At 38.4% G+C, this 18,090-nt stretch overlaps 1 protein-coding gene across 2 annotated transcripts in view; it reads left to right on the forward strand.

Annotated features, from left to right (window-relative positions):
* Positions 1 to 18,090, forward strand: part of LDB1 (LIM domain binding 1) — a 68,678-nt gene that overhangs the window by 7,084 nt on the left and 43,504 nt on the right. The gene's annotated exons all lie outside the window — the stretch shown is intronic.

An 18,090-nucleotide genomic window follows, 5' to 3' on the forward strand; every position in this document is an offset into this window, starting at 1 on the left:
ATTCTCACTTTCCTGGTTTCCAGCCTGGTGCCTTAACCACTGGACCAGATTAGCTCTCAGATGCTGATAGGAATTGTTGCCCAGGAAAAGGGAACTGGAGATGGGACTTTGCTGCCTGCGATGGCCAGATTAGAAAAGCAGTAGAATGAGGATGAAGACAGTAGGTGGTAAATGGAGGCAGGAGCAATAAATATCCACCAGTGATAGTTAGTGGGAGACAAGAGAGCTATATTGGCCACATGTATGGCTTTTCCTGCGGATATTCAGAACTGGAGCAGGAGTTAATTGGGAACTGTCACATGCTGGGTGCATGTGAGACCCTGCCAGCCAGACTGCAGCAACTTGCTGTACTCTGCCGCTTGGCTGCCTAGGGGATTCACCAGCCAATCACCTCCAAGAGAAATACAAAAGAGCCTCCTTGCTGCCAGCCTGGGGCTCACTCAGCACCGCCTGGGCATGCACTAGTCTTGGGAATAGAGAGGGGATGTGCAAGGCTGGGGGAGGGGAGACTGCAGGAGGCAGGAAGTGCTTCCTACTGGGATAGGCTAAAGCTGCAGCAAACTGGAATTCCCCTTTACCATCTAGCTAGTTCTCTTGCAATCACTCAGATTGTTTTCTGCTGAAAGAAGCTGATTCTAAACAAACTCTCAGGTCCCTTCTTGACCTAACCATCTGTCTATCGTATTGGAGAAGAACTTTCCTAAGCTGGCCTCCCCTCAAGAGTCATATCTGCAAAGATAAACTGACCTCTGAAAACCAATGCTGGAGCAGCAGGAAGAGGCAATTGCAGTAGAAAAATGGCAAGAGATGAAAGAGACTAAAAACCTTCCCTTTCTCACTACTCTCAATTTCTTATCCTCCAAAGGAGCTCTTCTAGCTCAGGATTTAAGTTTATTTCTTGATGGAGGTTGGAGGGCTAAGGAAGACATGCAAGCAATAATGGGAAGCTAAATGTATTTTGGCTTTAAAAATCTGGCATAACACTAGATAGAATAAGAAGACCTTACAACTATATGAGAACAAAACATTGTTCACATTGCACTACACTACAAGCTACTTTTTATTATTATTTTATTTGTGATACAACAGTTGATTAACATACAATTAAGCCATACAATCAAGCTAAGTGGGCAGCTTTCCCAAGATTGGAGGCTGCAATTTGCATCTCCAATCAGCATGAAGGTCAAAGTTGATGTCACTGGTAAGGACAGTGCCCCATTTTTGGCTTTGGGGGAATTAAGGGTAGGAACAGAGACAGGGAGCACTTAGAGACAAATTGTTTCCACCCCTGCATTAAAAAAACTTCCTTGGATATTAAGTATGGTCCAACTACACTGCTAGATTTTTGCAATTCCATGTTGGACTCTGGGGGGATGTATGAGTGGAAACTGAAACAGGTTGCCTCCTAGTAGTGGCTTTTTGTTCCCAACATGTTTTTAAGAAATAAAAAATATGCTGCTGAAATCAGCCATTTTGCCACCTCTATCCTGACCCCTTTCTAAGCTTGTCAACTTCTCTCTTGAATATGATTCCCAGAACCGTTGCCTTCATCTAAATTCTTTCCCTCCGGCATCCATACTTTTCTTGTGTTTTTTAAGACCAGGAATTTTTAATTTCCATTAACTGTCAATCTACAACAATGAAATACATTCTTTAATTTTATTTAAACGTATCCTGCACTTTTCTCTATATTTCACGTTCTTTGTCACCTAATCCTTTCTGATCATTGTACAGTCTTTACATACTTTTAAAACTGCACAAAGTCTCACTTTGCAATTACCCTTTAGGGAAGCACATGAAATACCATAATACAAAGTAATTCGGGTTTCCACTGCAATACCACCAAGCAATACAAGATCTTGATTAAGATGTGCTGGTTATGTAGCTGATTGGAACAATGCAATCTATAAGGCTGAAAGCAGAAAAAAATTCAGGACGTTTGACCCTTTCCGATCTCAGACCCTCATAGTGAACTTTAACATAGAGGTGAGAGTAGAGGGAAGAGGAAATCTCAACTTGCAGAATTGATTGCAATAACATTCTAAACGTTCCTTCACCTAATATTTTCAAATGTTTACTTGAATCTCAGACATTGCAGGACTTCCACTCACTATTGTATAGAACTTTTTCATTGACTTAAATTTTTTATTATGAATGGTTAAAGAGAAAATAAGATTTTTATTTTGTGCCATTAGCAGTCTTAAGGAAGTTACTAGGAATTATACAGTAGTGTATGTTTCTGTTTCTTTGTAATATATGCTTCAGAGTCATATTTCTATGAAGCATTGTCATGCAATAATTCTGAATTCGGAATAATTCTAAATAATTCTAAAGTTCTCACAAACTTTATTGATCCTTATTTCTAGGTAAGATATGCTAGACAATAGAATTTCAGTAATCAGTTACAGTAGGTATCTCACAAATGTATGGGGACACCGTAAGGTATGTCATCTTAACAAAATAAGTTTTAAGCTGCCAAAAAAGTTAAGGAAATTTAGCTATGTATGAGTAAAGAAAGGGGGAAAAAAATCTGCAATTGGCATAAAATCTAGAATTTAGTGCTGAGCTGATACCTGTTGCATCTATATTTACACTGTGAAACTTAACCTTAATACTCTAGAATTTTTTTTACAAATAATGTATGTATAAGACCATATTTAAGGCATAATCATTATCTCTGCACTGCATGGATATTTCTTCATTCTAACAACTCTGACTGTAAAATGCAAATAAAAATGATTTACTGAACAGAAATGTATTGTCCTACATCAAAATATTATGTAGAAATAAATATAGTGAGGGTTGTTCCTCCTCTGTTTGTACCAAAAAAGCAACAATATTTTCCCTTTTTCCAGCTGTATGATGAACAAGATACTTCTTTTCAGCTTTTCGCTATGGGAGAGAGGGAGATATTTTAAAGTTATTTTGATCCCCAATTTTTCATTCCCAATTTCTGCAAACTTCATACGTTTTAGCCTCCAGTCCCCTAATCATTTTTGTTGCTCTTCTCTGCACTCTTTCTAGAGTCTCAATATCTTTTTTATGTCATGATGACCAAAACTGGATGCAATATTCCATGTGTGGCCCTACCATGTCATTATAAAGGGGTACTAACATTTCATGTGATTTAATTCTATCCCTCTGTTAATGAAGCCTAGGACTGCATTGGCTTTTTTGGCAGCTACAGCACACTCCTGGCTCATATTTAAGTGATTGTTGGCTAGGACTCCAAGCTCCCTCTCACAGTTACTACTATTGAGCCAAGTACCACCTATTTTATACCTATGCCTTTGTTTTTTCTTGTCTAAATGTAGATTTTTACTTTTCTCAGCATTGAATTTCATTTTGTTAGATAGACCCCAGTTTTTTTAAGTCTTTTGAAATTCTTCTGTATATTGAGCCTATCTATCTTCTGGAATGTTGGCTATTCCTACCAGCTTATCTATCCCCTTATCTAAATTATTTATGTATTTATTTATGAAGATATTGAAGAGTACTGGGACAGAAGATGCTGTAACAAATTTGCTCCTTAGCACTGATTCTTAACTTTGAAACTACAAAATCTTATAGGACTAGGACAGAAATAAAATTAGTATTGCATAATCAAATTGTATTAAATCAGCTGTGTGTACAATATGCAGTACAGGGAGTCCACACAATCACAATTGAGCCCAAAATTTATGTTGCTAAGTAAGAAATTTGTTAAGTGAGTTTTGCCCCATTTTATGACTTTTCTCACCATATTTGTTAAGTGAATCACTATAGTTATTAAATTAATGACAAGGTTATTAAATGAATCTGATTTCCCCATTGACTTTGCTTGTCAGAAGGTCACAAAAGGGGATCACATGACTCCGGGACACTGCAACTGTCATAAATGTGAGTAGTTGTCAAGCATCCAAATGTAAATCACATGACCATGGGGTTGCTGCAAGGGTCATAAGTGTGAAAAATGGTCACAAGTCACTTTTTTCAGTGCCTGTAACTTTGAACGGTCACTAAATGAACTTTTGTACATTGAGGACTACCTGTATAGGGTCTTGGTGAAACACTGAGAATGTTTGTTTTTAAATCTTTTAAATCTCATGGTTTAAAGGTTTACTGTGTCCCCTATAGTTTCAACCATGTTTGCATGTCTGTAATGCTGGTACCAATTAAGCCAGTATTTCAATATGAGTAATACTGGTAGTATTTTGTTCTTATTTTGATTATATTTGAGTCTTCGGTTTCTTTTAACTAATGAAAATAAAATGATTTCTCACTGGAAAATTATTTTGGGACAAGTGGTATGAGGACATAGCTTTCTGGCATAACCCTTACAGTAATTAAATCCTGATCTTTAAAAAGCCATATTTTAGTTTAAAATGGATGACGGTGCTTTTCGTTCCCAGACAACACTCCTCCTGTTCAAAAGTGATGAAGCTGAAATATGTCAAAGATTAGAAAATAGTAAGTATCTCTTAGGTACTTAGGTATTTACAGTTTCTAAAGTAATTGTTATGATTTGAGAGGTTGACTTGAGATTTCAAATATTTGTACTGTAATGCTGATACAGTGCTATAGATCAGGGGTCTCCAAACTTGGCAACTTTAAGATTTGTGGACTTTAACTCCCAGAATTCCACAACCAGCCATGTCTGTTAAAGTTGCCAAGTTTGGAGATCCCTGATATGGATATTAATAGTACTTTATATTGTATTGTCAGTATAATGCTAGAAAAGAGACTCCTTATTTTAACATAACAGTTTAATGACCGGGTGAGAGATGCAAAGAGTTTAGCAATTCTTTTAGTTTCCTTTTTAAAGCAAGAACAGATATTGATCTCCTGGCTATACAGTACTGTACTGTTTGGACATTAACATCATCTTATTATCTGATGGGATTTGAGAAATGGCTGCTTAGGATCATTTTCACAGACCTGATAATAGTGTAAACTAAGGGTTTTATAAGTAGGCATGTAATCTTGGACAAAGAAAACAAATTGGAGAAATAATGATAAGAAGAAAAGCATGCCTGCTCCTCAATTTTTATTTTTATTTTTATTTTGCATAATGAAAATGGAACTTGGAGGAAAAGTTCTTATCAGGTAGTAGCAGGAGAACTTGTGGTTTCCTTCCGTTGATGGGACATTGGGAGAGGTTGAATAGCTCCTTATTCATCATCTTGGGAGAAAAAAAAACTTACTACTCCTTTACGGCTCATGTGACACAGATGTTTTATTGATTTATATTCTGCTTACCATTCAGAAGGTAAAGGTGGACTACATAGTACTCTGTCCTATTTTCCCCCACAACATTAACCCTGTGAGGAAGGTTGGACTGAGAGTGTGACTGGCTCAAAGACATTCAGTGAGCCTCTGTGGCTGAGGATGGACTAGATCTAGAATCTGGGTCTCCTTGCTCCAATTCCAACTCCTTAATCACCAGTACATTATCCTAGTTTTCTAAAACTCAGAAGATAGACAGGGGCAAAGTTAGATCATTAAACTGTCCTCTGTGAAACAAACCTACCTCAAGTGCATTTGTTAATGAAAAGTGGCTTACATTTGGTATGCCATGGTAGTGTTATTATAAAAAAAAGCAATCTTCCCTAGTCAGATGCTTTCTAGATATGTTGAATGGCAACTCCTATAATGTTAGTCCAATATGACTAGTGGCTATGAGTGCTAGTACAGTAATTATGAGGGCTATTTAGCAATAATATGGGAGGCACCCAGTATGGGAAAAATTCTAGGAGAGCTGTCCACCTCTTGCTGCCCAAAGGATGTACTGAGGGGCTAATTTTATGCATTTGATTCTTTGGGAAATGACTACTAAACCTGGTTATGTCAGTTAATATCTTGAAATCTAGATTCAAATTAATATGCTTAGGAAATCAGTTACCTTTGCAATTATGTAAAATAAAAATAAGAAAAAGCAACTGTGCAGATCCTGTAGATTAGAAACCTCTCACAGAGCCCAGATGCTCAAACATATAGGTTGAAGCCCAGAAGACCACAAATGTTCATACTCAAGAGATACAAATTATTCTATTATTTGCAGAATGCCTAGTGCTTATGAATGCCTAAATTTAGTATATAATACCCATATATTTGCACAAATACCCAAATGCAAATGTTTATTAACACATACACAATAGCTCAAACACATTCATTGTCCCATATCCTCCATTAGCTCTAGCATCTGGGTTCCTAGGGGAATGTTGAATGCACTAGGCATACAACTTCTCCTGCCAGCTCTGTCCCCGGAGGACAGTATAGTCCAATCCAGATTGGTTTACAGTCCCTGTTGGGATTCTGCCTAGTTAAATAGAGAGCTCCCTACTGAGTAGGTATTCTTCCCTTTTCTACTGTTTAATCCCCCAACCCTGTGTCCAAGCAAGAAGGAACACTTAGTAAGTTCTAATCTTAGTGCTGCAGATGCTGCTACTCCCTGTTGAGTTTGGTGTTGTTGTCTGATAACGCTTTCTGACTAACCTGGAATTCACAAACTGCCTGCCCCTGTACAAGGGCTCAGCAGCAGATACCAAGCTTCTTGCCAAAGAGCTTCCATTGTGTCATAGGGATGTAGCTAAGATTTCCCATTGTAAAAATACTATATTTTCACTTTCTCTTTTTATAGTAGAATTAATTAGAAATACAGCAAAACTGATTAGTTGAAATGTTTGCTTTAGAAGTATTGTAAATTATTCTCAGCAGAGAAACCGTATCAGCTGAAAGCCTGAAACAGATTGTGATGCATCTTTAGAAAATGACCTTAGAAAGCAGTATATAACAAGCAGCAAAGATTGGGATATTTTTGAATGGACATCACACAGCACATACCCAGGCAAATTGCTGATGCCATCAGTTCTGCATATATGCATACTATGCAACTTCTGCTGTTATCCCATCAAGACAGGTACTTCCTGTCTAGTACCTTCAATCGGTGGTTTGGACTGGCTGGACTAAGTTGAGCTGCTACCACTACCATATCTCCCTGTAATTGGCTAACTACTGTGGTCTTTTGATTCTCAGATCATTATTCTATCTGGCAGCCTGTGATACTGTAGCAAGAGTAGCTACAGTTTTCCATGATTATGCAGTTATTTGTGGCTTTGTTGTCCTCCTCATGTTTTATCTTCACAATTCCTCTTCCGAATTTGAATGATTTTCTTTCTTTTTCTGAGTTTTATCCCATGTATTGATAAGAGTTCTTCCTCCTTTGATTCATGTAAAGATTATTAGTTGCCTTTTTTACACAATGAGTTATTTGGGGGCTTGTTTTACACCAACTTTTCCCAACCTAGCATCCTCTATTTTGAAAGAATTGTATTTCTCAGAATTCCTGCCAAACATGGCTTAACTTGTTCAAGGATAGCATCGACTACTTTAACCTTATCAGAATTTCACAGTTCTGTAGAGAAACATATCTTGATAAGGAGTGGGTATGTATTTTGTGTGTGTGTGTGGGAGGCTGCTGACATTTATAAGGACCCCTGCACAATATTGCCCTGATTGATACCTTTCAGATGTGTTGGACTATAGCTTCCAATATGTGTGTTAGGAGTTCCGTGAGATCTAGTCCTCACTTAATGCTTAATGACCATTAGTTTTATGTCCATTTAAAGTTCATGTTCATCAGCTGTGTGCAGCAATTGCTGCATTCAGTCATTCATGCCCTTGTCATCTTTCATTTGGATTAGTGCAACATGCTCTACATCAGTGGTTCTCAACCTTTTTAATGCCGCGACCCCAACCGGTCGTAAGTCAAGGACTACTCAACTGGTCGTAAGTCGAGGACTACTCAACTGGTGCAGCACCGTTTGCAGAATGGAACTTTTGGCGGGCTCAGCAGGGCAGAGATAGCCTGGATAATTCCTATTGGCTTTTGAAAGCCAATAGAATTAGACTCTATTCAAGAGAGTCTATTCTATTGGCTTTCAAAAGCCAATAGAATAAAAGGGAGTAGCACAGCTAAGGAAAAGGGGAAAAAATGGCGGACTGCGTTGTTTGGCGACCCCCGTGAAATGGTCATTCGACCCCAAATGGGGTCTCAACCCACAGGTTGAGAACAACTGCTCTACATGGAACGACCTTGAAGAATATTTGGAAGCTACAATTTGTCCAGAAGGCAGCAGCGCGATCAATTCTGTAGGCCCTAAGGTGGTACATGTAATACTACTCTTGTGCGAGCTGCACTGGCTTCTGATCTTCCAATTCAAGGTGTTGGTCATCATCTTTAAAGCCCATTATGGCATGGGTCCAGAGCATCTGAGGAGCCATCTTGCCCCAAAGGGACTGACCCATCCCATTTGTTCTGGCAGAAAGAGCCCACCGCCGATCGCATCAGCCAAGAATTTTGGCTTGCGGGGTAAAGGAGAAGAGCCTTTTCTGCCATGGTCCCTACCCCTTGGAGCACCTTGCCACAGAAGTGAGATCCACACTCATCCTGACTTTCAGGAAGAGCTTTAAAAGCTGACTCTGCTGGTTGGCTTGGGACCCTGAGGAAGAAGCTCTACTCGGTTGGTGCAATGATAAAGAAGACACCATTGCTGCTCTGCTCCATACCCCTGGTTTTTTAAATCTATTGAAATTGTAATCCATTTCATATTAATAATTGTTTTTATATTCCTATTTTTTTATTTTATTGTAAGCCACTCAAACCAGGAGATGGGTAGCATATAAATTCAATTAATCAATTAATAGTAATGAAACTATCTTTGGCAGATGACTAACTAGTATTTGGCTGAATATATTCAGTGAAGGGGAATCTTCTAGCTCCCTGAACAATGTGTTCCACTTTCGTGCTGCTTTTACTAATAGTGTGTTCATGTAACTTAAATTCATTTATTCTGAATCCTGTACTCTAAAATGATGAACAACAGGTTGGGGCATTCTTCTGTGTAGCATCCTTTCAAATATTTGGAGAATTGTATCATCTTTCCCTTTCCTCTGTCTTATCAAAGGAAAATATTCTCAGTATATTCACTTTCTGTTAATAGGACTAGTTTGTAATCTCCTGATCCTCCTTGTGGCCCTTTTGTGATTCTGCTTTAACATATCTGAAACTTTTTGAAATGTACACAGATCTGGATACAGTATTCAAATGAAGTATGATGAATATAGAGTAACATTACAGTCGTACTTTTCATGATTTGGAAGTTATACTTCTGCTAATGCAACTAGAAATTGTGTTTCATAATTGTTTATTTATTTAAAAAAATTATACGGCCAGTCATCTTAAGCAACTCTGGAAAACTTACAACTGTAGAATCAATAAATACATAAAACATAAAGCATGAAAACAATAAAATAGTAAACAAAAAATTGTGCCACATTGATTCCCCTTGGAATGCCCTACAACGGACTCAGTTCTCTCCTTCCATGTCTTCTACTCATACCATCCCAGAACCTCAGTAAAAAACCAGGCCTTAATGGCCTTCTGAAAGGCTAGAAGGGCAGGGGCCGGTCAAATTGCTTCCACAAGATAGGGGCAGCCACGGAAAAGGTATACTTCTGAGGCCCTGTTAGATGTTGAGATTTCAGGGAGGGAGCCTAGAGCAGTGGTTCTCAACCTTTTTAATACCGTGACCCCCAACCGGTCGTAAGTCAAGGACTACCCAACCTGTCATAAGGACTACCCAACCGGTCATAAGTCGAGGACTTTCCCTGCTCGGGAGTGCCGCGCATGCGTGGTGCCGTCCCCTGCGCTGGCCGAGGCGTAGTTGGCAAGAGGCAGCGATGGCGCAGAGCGACCACCGGCTGGGCCACCAGCTGGCCCAGCCCAAGGGAGATAAGGCACCTGCCGGGCCCCACGCGCGCCAGCAACCCTCCCTGCGCCCGCCGGCCTCCCACTTCCCACCCCTAGCCCTCTTTTACTTACATTTTTAGTAGTTGCTCAGCAGGGAGGGGTGGAAGCTTCCAGACAGCTCGCCTTCGCTGCAGATGACTTGCAGCACTGTTTGCAGAATGGGACTTTTGGTGGGCTCACCAGGGCAGAGACAGCCTGGACAATTCCTATTGGCTTTTGAAAGAGAGACTCTCTATTCAAGAGAGTCTATTCTATTGGCTTTCAAAAGCCAATAGAATAAAAGGGAGTAGCACAGCTAAGGAAAAGGGGAAAAAATGGCGGACTGCGTTGTTTGGTGACCCTCGTGAAATGGTCGTTCGACACCAAATGGGGTCGCGACCCACAGGTTGAGAACCGCTGGCCTAGAGCATGTCCATCCTATCTGATTTAGTGGGACAGGTGAATATTCTTAGGGAAAGGCAGTCCTGCAAATAACCATCTCCTGTGCCAAGTAGGGCATTAAAAGTGATAGCCAGAACCTTGAATTGCCCCCAGAATAAAGACAGTGCAGCTCACGCAACAAAGGAGAAACATAGATGAACATATAGGTAACCAATTCTGTATGTGCTGTTGTGTTCTGCACCAGTTATAACTTCTGAGTGGTCTTCAAGGACAGCACCATGTAAAGTGCATTGCAATAATCCAGCCTGAAGATAACTAAGGTGTGATTGATTGTGATCCAGGCTTCTTGGTTTAGGAAAGAGCACAATTGGTGCACAAGATAAATCCCTAGCCATGGCTGCTACCTGGTCATCAAGTAGGAGCCTTGAGTCCAAAAGGACCAAGCCTTGCAAGATTCTGTTAGCATAGCCTTACAGCAGGGGTGTCAAACTTGCTGCGTCACGTGACGTGACGTGACGTATCCCAACTTTTCCCCCATTGCCCGAGCTGGGATGGGCGCGGCTTCGGCATGACGCATCCACCCATGGGCCAGCAGTTTGACACCCCTGCTGTACAATAAAATAGAATTAGTCCGTCTTGTTGTGTTTCCTGACTAGCTTGCCTGGGAGAGCTGACAATAATTTTGCAGATCTGAAAGTACAAACTTCCTGACAGCACTTTTAATGCCCGATCTAATAGGGTGGATTCTTCCAAAGTTTATTTCTCTGACAATTAAACCTCTGGGGGCTCCTGTGTCTCTTTCTGATTGTTTCCTAGGCAGCATCTTTATGCATTTCACAACTCCCTGTACTGATATGCTGTTATAATTAACGTTGAAATTGGACTTGGGAGACTGAGGTTCAGGTCCAAACTTGATCTTAGAACTCACAGGGTGATATTTGGGGTGAGTCATTTTCTTGGCTCAATCTATTTCACAGGGATGTTATGAAGATAAAATTAGAGAGGAACTCTTTTCTTTTCCAAGGCCTCCTTAAGCTTTCAGAGAAAAGGTAGAATATAAATATAATAAGAAATAAGTTAAATTCAGCAAAGCACAGAAATCACAAAGGCCTCTCTTGATAAATATCTTCTAGTTGTTAGCTATTAATGACTATAGATTTAAACATGACAGGAAATCTCAGAATCCAGAGCAGAATTTAATTAGGGAATTTAAAGATCAAAGAAATAAAAACCAAGACTACCACGTCCTTAGATGGAATATAGTTTGTCACTTGATGTTTGGCCATTCTTGTGGTTGAAAAAAAACCCCCATAAAGTATCCCGAATAATCAAGAACACATAATATTATTGAGGCTGGATAATTTTGTTGTCTTATTCAATTTTGAGAAAATATAGTCCTGACACTTTGCTTTACAAAAGAAACAGAAGAGATCAGAACTACATCAGTCCCTTTAGTTCAGGGGTAGGGAACCTTGGCTCTTTTATGACTTGTGAACTTCAATACCCAGAATTCCTGAACCAGCTGTGCTGATTCAGGAATTCTGGGAGTTGAAATCCACAAGTCATAAAAGAGCCAAGATTCCCTATCCCTCCTTTAGTTAAACATGCCTCCATAACAGTACAAATGTTTGGGTAAATCCACTTGGAGATAAAGCAGTTTGTGAATGTACAGTAATCCTTTACCAAGTCCCTGCTTAAAAAAAGAGAAAAACGACAATCAAATTTGCAGCATCTGCAGCACGAGATTCTTGTGAATCTGAGAATTGCAGAACAGACAAGACCTAGTACAAAAGTATCCGGGACATTTCATTGAGCAAAGAGAGCACACTGTGAGCAAGTCAGAATCTTTGGCTCCAGAATTTGCTGTGAAGGAGGAAAATCAAGGGTTTAGTTCAGAAGATCTGAAGAAAACTTTCTGAAACAAATGACAGGAAGCACCTGCTCAGCAATGGCCTCCACACCTGCAGAGTTTTCCCTGCTTCCAGTTTATTATTCTAGTAAGTCACAGAGCAAACCTACCTGTTTCACAGATAGTAATGCTCTCCTTTGTGCATAAGCAGAATTATAAGAAATGTTTGAAAGCAAGGGTAAGCATTTGCTATCAGTCTGATACTTGTTTTGATGTTTTCTGTGGAAATTAGGTTCCAGAACAATCTTGATCTTTCATTCCTGATACTTTCAAGCCTGAATTCTGTGCATATGGTTTGCAAATTTAATTTAATTTTCTGCATTCTTCATATTTCTCAGAGTATAGTAACCCATTGCTATTCCAATCTTAGCAAGTGGAGAGGGGCACCTGCAAGAAAAGGCTTGAGTTTCTGAACAGCTGTGTCTCTTATAATAAGAGGAAATACTGCTTGTCTGAGAGTGGCATCCACTGCCACGTGGTTGGATCAATGGCCATAAAACTGTGTCCATGTGATTTATGTCTCCCAGAGCAGCACTGCTAGCTGCACAGTGTGCAGTAAAAAGCCTGATGAACCAGGACATACAATAGGACTGAAAAGAAAGCTGCAGGTATAAAGGGGGCTGGGCTGGATTAGCAAGATAAGATAAGATAACCTTTATTGTCATTTTTTACTGTGAGCACACTGGCCCACATTAAAAATAAAATTATGTTGCCTCAAAAGAAAGTATATATGTGTACCCATATACATACACATACATACCCATATACATACACATATATACACATATAAATATACACATATAAATCACTGTCCATTTTGAACACATAGCGGAAAGAGGAAACTTGAGAGTTCACAAAGTTGATGCTATATGGAACAAAACTGTGACTGAATCTGGATGTTCTACTTTGGATACGATGAAGCTTCCTCCCAAAAGGTAACAAGGAAAACAGGTTGTGAAGAGGATGTGTAACATCATGGTACTGTAGGATTCTAAATACAGAGTTTTGGGGAAGAACATCTCAGTGCCTCCTACTGGGGACTAAATGGGACTTTTGCCAGCTGCACCCTGATCCATCTCAGCATTCATCCAGTGCATTTTAAATTATTGACCATGGCCAGAATCAAATGGAGTTGCTGCATATCCGTTGGTCTGCATCTAAATCACATAGCTGCCAGATTGATATGTATCTAGAATGCTTTCACAGAGCTTTCCTCAGCTTAGTAACTGGTTGTTTTAGGCTACGACTTTCAGAATTCCCAACCAGAATAGTGTTTAGTTTTGTAGGCTTGAAATACTAAGTGTTGAAAGCAGCCATATTAAAGAAAGGCTAGGGAATAAGATCTATCCTGGTGCTTGCACAGTACATATTTTCCATTTCCTCTGTGTTGCTTCTAGGATTGAAAAGAAAAGAAATAACAGATTTAAGTTTACTTAAACTATAATAGTTGACCAAATTCTTCCAGGTCTAGCCCATCCAGAGTTTCTTTCCTTTTCCCAAATACCTCCAGAAGAATTTTGACATTTGTTTTAGTTATGCTGAAGCGGTGAAAGGAATTCTGTTTTACACAATGACAAATTAATATGGATCACTATGCTTCTAGCTGTGTGCTCTCTCATAGAAGCCTTTTGCCTCATTTATTTCCTAGAGACATGGATACACACACATACACACACACACACACACAAAGAGAGTGAGAGAGGGAGAGAGTGAGAGAGAGAGATGTATATATGTATGCATGCTATTGCAACTATTTGTTTCATGTGGTATCTAGGGTGGAATCTAATCTTGATTCATCTCACCTCTGTCACAGAACCATTGATCAGAAATATTCAGGCTCAATCCTATTAGTATACTATAAAATATTAATATGCTTCACATGGTTATTTTGATAGCAAATTCAATAAAGCCTATAACATAGTTTGCAAATTAGAAATGTCATAGTAACTATAACTTTTGTTTCTAGCATTGGGGTGTTTAATTTATTTTACTATTTTCTAGTATTTTACTATTTTCAATTCTAGAAAATCAACATTGGTGTTTAAATTAACTTGGATATCCTGCTCATTATGACAGCAACATAAATGTGGAAAGGAGAAAGGGTTTGTAACAAGGTATTTATTTGTAGTATTCTGCATTATATATCAAATTCCTAATATTTTTACCACAAAGAACTTTAAATGTTCACTTTAATTAGGAAGCATGAATTTTGAATAGATACTAGATTAAGAAATACTTATCGTCAATACCTCTATGCTGAGGTATTTCATTTCCCTGAATTATCTCATTGGTACTTATCACTATGTAACATTAGAATGACACCAGCTAATTCATGAGGGAGGAGGGATTTTCTTCAGAAAGGTTATTGTAAAAGTTTGTATTGTCATTGTCAGTGCTTTTTTTGTAAAAAAAAAAAAAAAGGTGCTGGAACTCACACACTTCAAACAACCCGTCTTGCCCACCCTACAAGGTTCCATCCAAAAAAGGGGCCAGAACTCCATTCTGGGCGTTCTATAACAAAAAAAGCCCTGGTCATTGTCATCACTGAACTTTAGGTTTATCTGAAAATTTGGATTGTAACTAGTCCGCCTGAGTTTTCCATGGCTCTTCATCATTCTGTCACAAAGTATGCTACCCAGCATTTGGGGAATGATGACTCATGTCTCTGCTATCATAGTGTACCATAATTGGACCAACACACTTCCCAGTCATCATCACTGCAGCCATAGCAGCTGGTTATGCCAAATGACAGATCCACAATCTCTTTGTTGCTGCCAGAAGGAACAGTTTACCCTGTTGCTATACATCTACTTGTAACAAGTATTTTTTGCAAACCTAAATTGGTAAAAAGACTGCTGCTAGCCTTTTAAATTTGGATCACCTTAACTTTTAGAGATTTTTTTTTTTAAAAAAGTACACTGTTTTGCATTTCACTTAGTAGCATAGGAGCAGTTGGGGGAATGTCTAATCCTGTCTTTGTTTACTATACTAAAATTCTATGTTCCACTTGATCTGAGAATAAGGTAGCAGGTATGGCTTTTCATCCCAATTATATGACCTTGATTATTTTCCCAGTCTTCTCTCTTCAGCTTAATGAGTATTATGCAGAATACTTAGTTTATTTTTATATCCCGCCATATGAGATGATCAGCTAGTAGAATTAAGAAGAACGTTTTTGAAAACATGTTCTCATAAGATTATGGTATACAAACATTTACTTTGTTAAGCAATAGGCTTGATGTTTTGGACTCAAACTCCATGGTGCTGACCATTGGGCATCCAGGTCCGGTCTGGAAAGAAGTGTAATCTGTATCATCTGTTGCCTATTTTTGGTGTAATTAATTTCAAAGAAGGTGTAGAATGTTGGGGGGGTTGTTTTTTGTTTTGCAGAAAAATAGGATTCAACAGTCATTAAAGCAAGATAATTAGAATATTTTGCCTAGGGTGGTGGGTTCTCACAATATGCTAAGCTAAAACGTGGTTAGATAGTTTATGGCTTCATATACTTTGCAAACCAAGGGAAATAATTTAGCAAACAATGATTAACTATTAGGTAGCATGTTGTGTGAATTTAGTTGATGTCTAAGGTTGAGAGGACCAGATTTTTTAAATGAATACAGACAGGGTAGATAATTGAATGCAATGTTTTAGATTTTCCTTAGGGTTGATGAGTTTTTGGGAGGTGCAGTGCGGAGACTGTAGAGCATGCAGGATAATGACAGAAAGTAAGTGGTCTGTAGTATGTTTATGGTATTTTCTCTTTTTTTGCACCTACGGGGATGTACTGAATGATATGTTTTATTTTTAAAAAATAAGTGAAAGCCATTCTAGGGACTTATACAATCGTTTCATTATCTCTCCAAAATAAACGACACTGTCTTTTGGCACTACACCAGAAAAATCTGATTCATCCAGAGGGAGGCAGAAAAATGGAATTTGGGATTATATTGCCTCTTTTTAATCTAATGCATCTGAAACTGGTACTTGTCATGGAATATTAAGCTAGATACATCAATCATGTAAGACTATTTTTATATATTACAGACCCACATTTGGTGATTACTCATGGAAACCAACTGAGTCTTGGAACATTTGTGATCTGAGTTCTGAAGCTTAGATCTGATAATTAGAACCATCTTTGTTCTATTGTTCCAAAGAGCATAGTCTTATTTGTCCCAGTGGTAGTTTGACGTTTAGTACTCTGGCCAAATTGTATTTGTGTGCATGAGTGTATGATATAGTATTTCAGCACATAAAATCCAAGATCCAAATCCTTTCAGGAGAAAAAAACCAAATGTGCACACTGTTAGTTTTAGCCAAATACAATTGCTCAAAAATACATAGAGTAAAATTTTCTGCAGCATTACGTTTTCTCCTTTTATTTTGTTGTTTTGAACTAGTGTTTAAAACAACATGTTTGCTAACCCCTAAACTAAGATTATGGTATGAGAATATGATAATTTTTGTTTGGTCTCCATTACTTTAAGCTAATCAAGGACTTGACGCCTTCCATAATTTGAAGATTTGTTTCATAGGCATGGGGGGGGGAGGCAGCATGGACAAATGATAAAACTTTCATCACATTGTCGCTATTCAAACCATATGACCTGTGTCTGACAGTTGGATGCAAGCATGATAAGAAGGGCTTTTTGTTTTGACATCACTACATGTTACATCTTTTCATTTACTATTTCATAGTTTGTATTGGATGCCTGTGGTTTGCTTTATTATAATAAACCTAGAAATACATTAATTTTAAAAAATTCACAATATTTTAAAACAAATGCAAATTGATGCTCTCTTGGTTGTTTTCTTCAGTTGTTTGATTACCAAATTAAATAACATCATCGGTGCTAGAAAGGAGTGGGATTTCCACTTATTTTATATACTAATGCCTTGCCCTGTCACTATTAGTGGAAGTGGTCTTGGTGGTTCCTTGGTTAGGCAGTTGTTTACTGATAGCTCATTTCTCCGAGTTAGTAGTTCCTTGTTTACTAGATTGGGTTATTATTTTTGATTGTTATTCTTCAAGATTAAGACTAGACCAACAATCAAGATGTAAACAATAGCATGATCTACAAGTGTGTGTGTTCTCACCTTGCCTTGATGTCTTCAGGATATTTAACAGGAAAAGGTAATCAGTCTATATTCACGTACATAAATATATAAACAGGTCAACAATTGAGCCTAAAGTTTCAGTTGCTAAACAAAGCAGTTGTTAAATGAGTTGTGCCTCATTTTACAACCTTTTTTGCCACAATTGTTAAATGAGTCACTTCAGTTATTAAGTGAATCACATGATTTTTAAGCAAACTTGGCTTCCGCGATTGACTTTGCTTGTCTTGTTGTAGACTAAGTTTGTAATTTGCTTATTGACAATGGACCTATCTTGTTGGCATCTATATTAGATATAAAGATTCAAAAGCAGAAGCTTTAACCATTGTAATACCCATATTTAACAATAACAATAATAGAGTTGGAAGGAACCTTTGAGGTCTTCTAGTCCAACCCCCATTTCAGACAAATGGCTGTCCAATCTCTTCTTAAAAACCTCCAGTGTTGGAGCACCCACAACTTCTGATTAATTGTTCTGTCAGGAAATATCTTCTTAGTTCTAGGTTGCTTCTCTCTTTGATTAGTTTCCATCTGTTGCTTCCTGTCCTGCCTTCAGGTGCTTTGAAGAATAGCTTGACTCCCTCTTTTTTGTGGCAACCCCTGAGATATTGGAACAGTGCTATCATGTCACCCTAGTCCTTCTCTTCACCTATTTCACCTGTTTTATTTCTATATCATTACAGGCTAAATAGGAAGTCTACAAATTGTAGTCTAAAAATAATCTGAGGATACCATCTTGGGAAAAGCAGTTGTCGGAGTCTCGCATTGGTGATATATATAAAAATTGGCAATTCAGCCTCTAGCTCTAAAAGTCAATTGCAAAGTTGAGTCTAGTGCAGGCAAACCCTACCACTAAATAGTGGACAGCAATAATCTCAGGATACATATCAGATTT

The sequence above is a fragment of the Crotalus tigris genome, unplaced genomic scaffold (assembly GCF_016545835.1).
Source record: "Crotalus tigris isolate CLP2741 ecotype Arizona unplaced genomic scaffold, ASM1654583v1 scf7180000024434.1680833, whole genome shotgun sequence".
NCBI classification, from domain to species: Eukaryota; Metazoa; Chordata; class Lepidosauria; order Squamata; family Viperidae; genus Crotalus; species Crotalus tigris.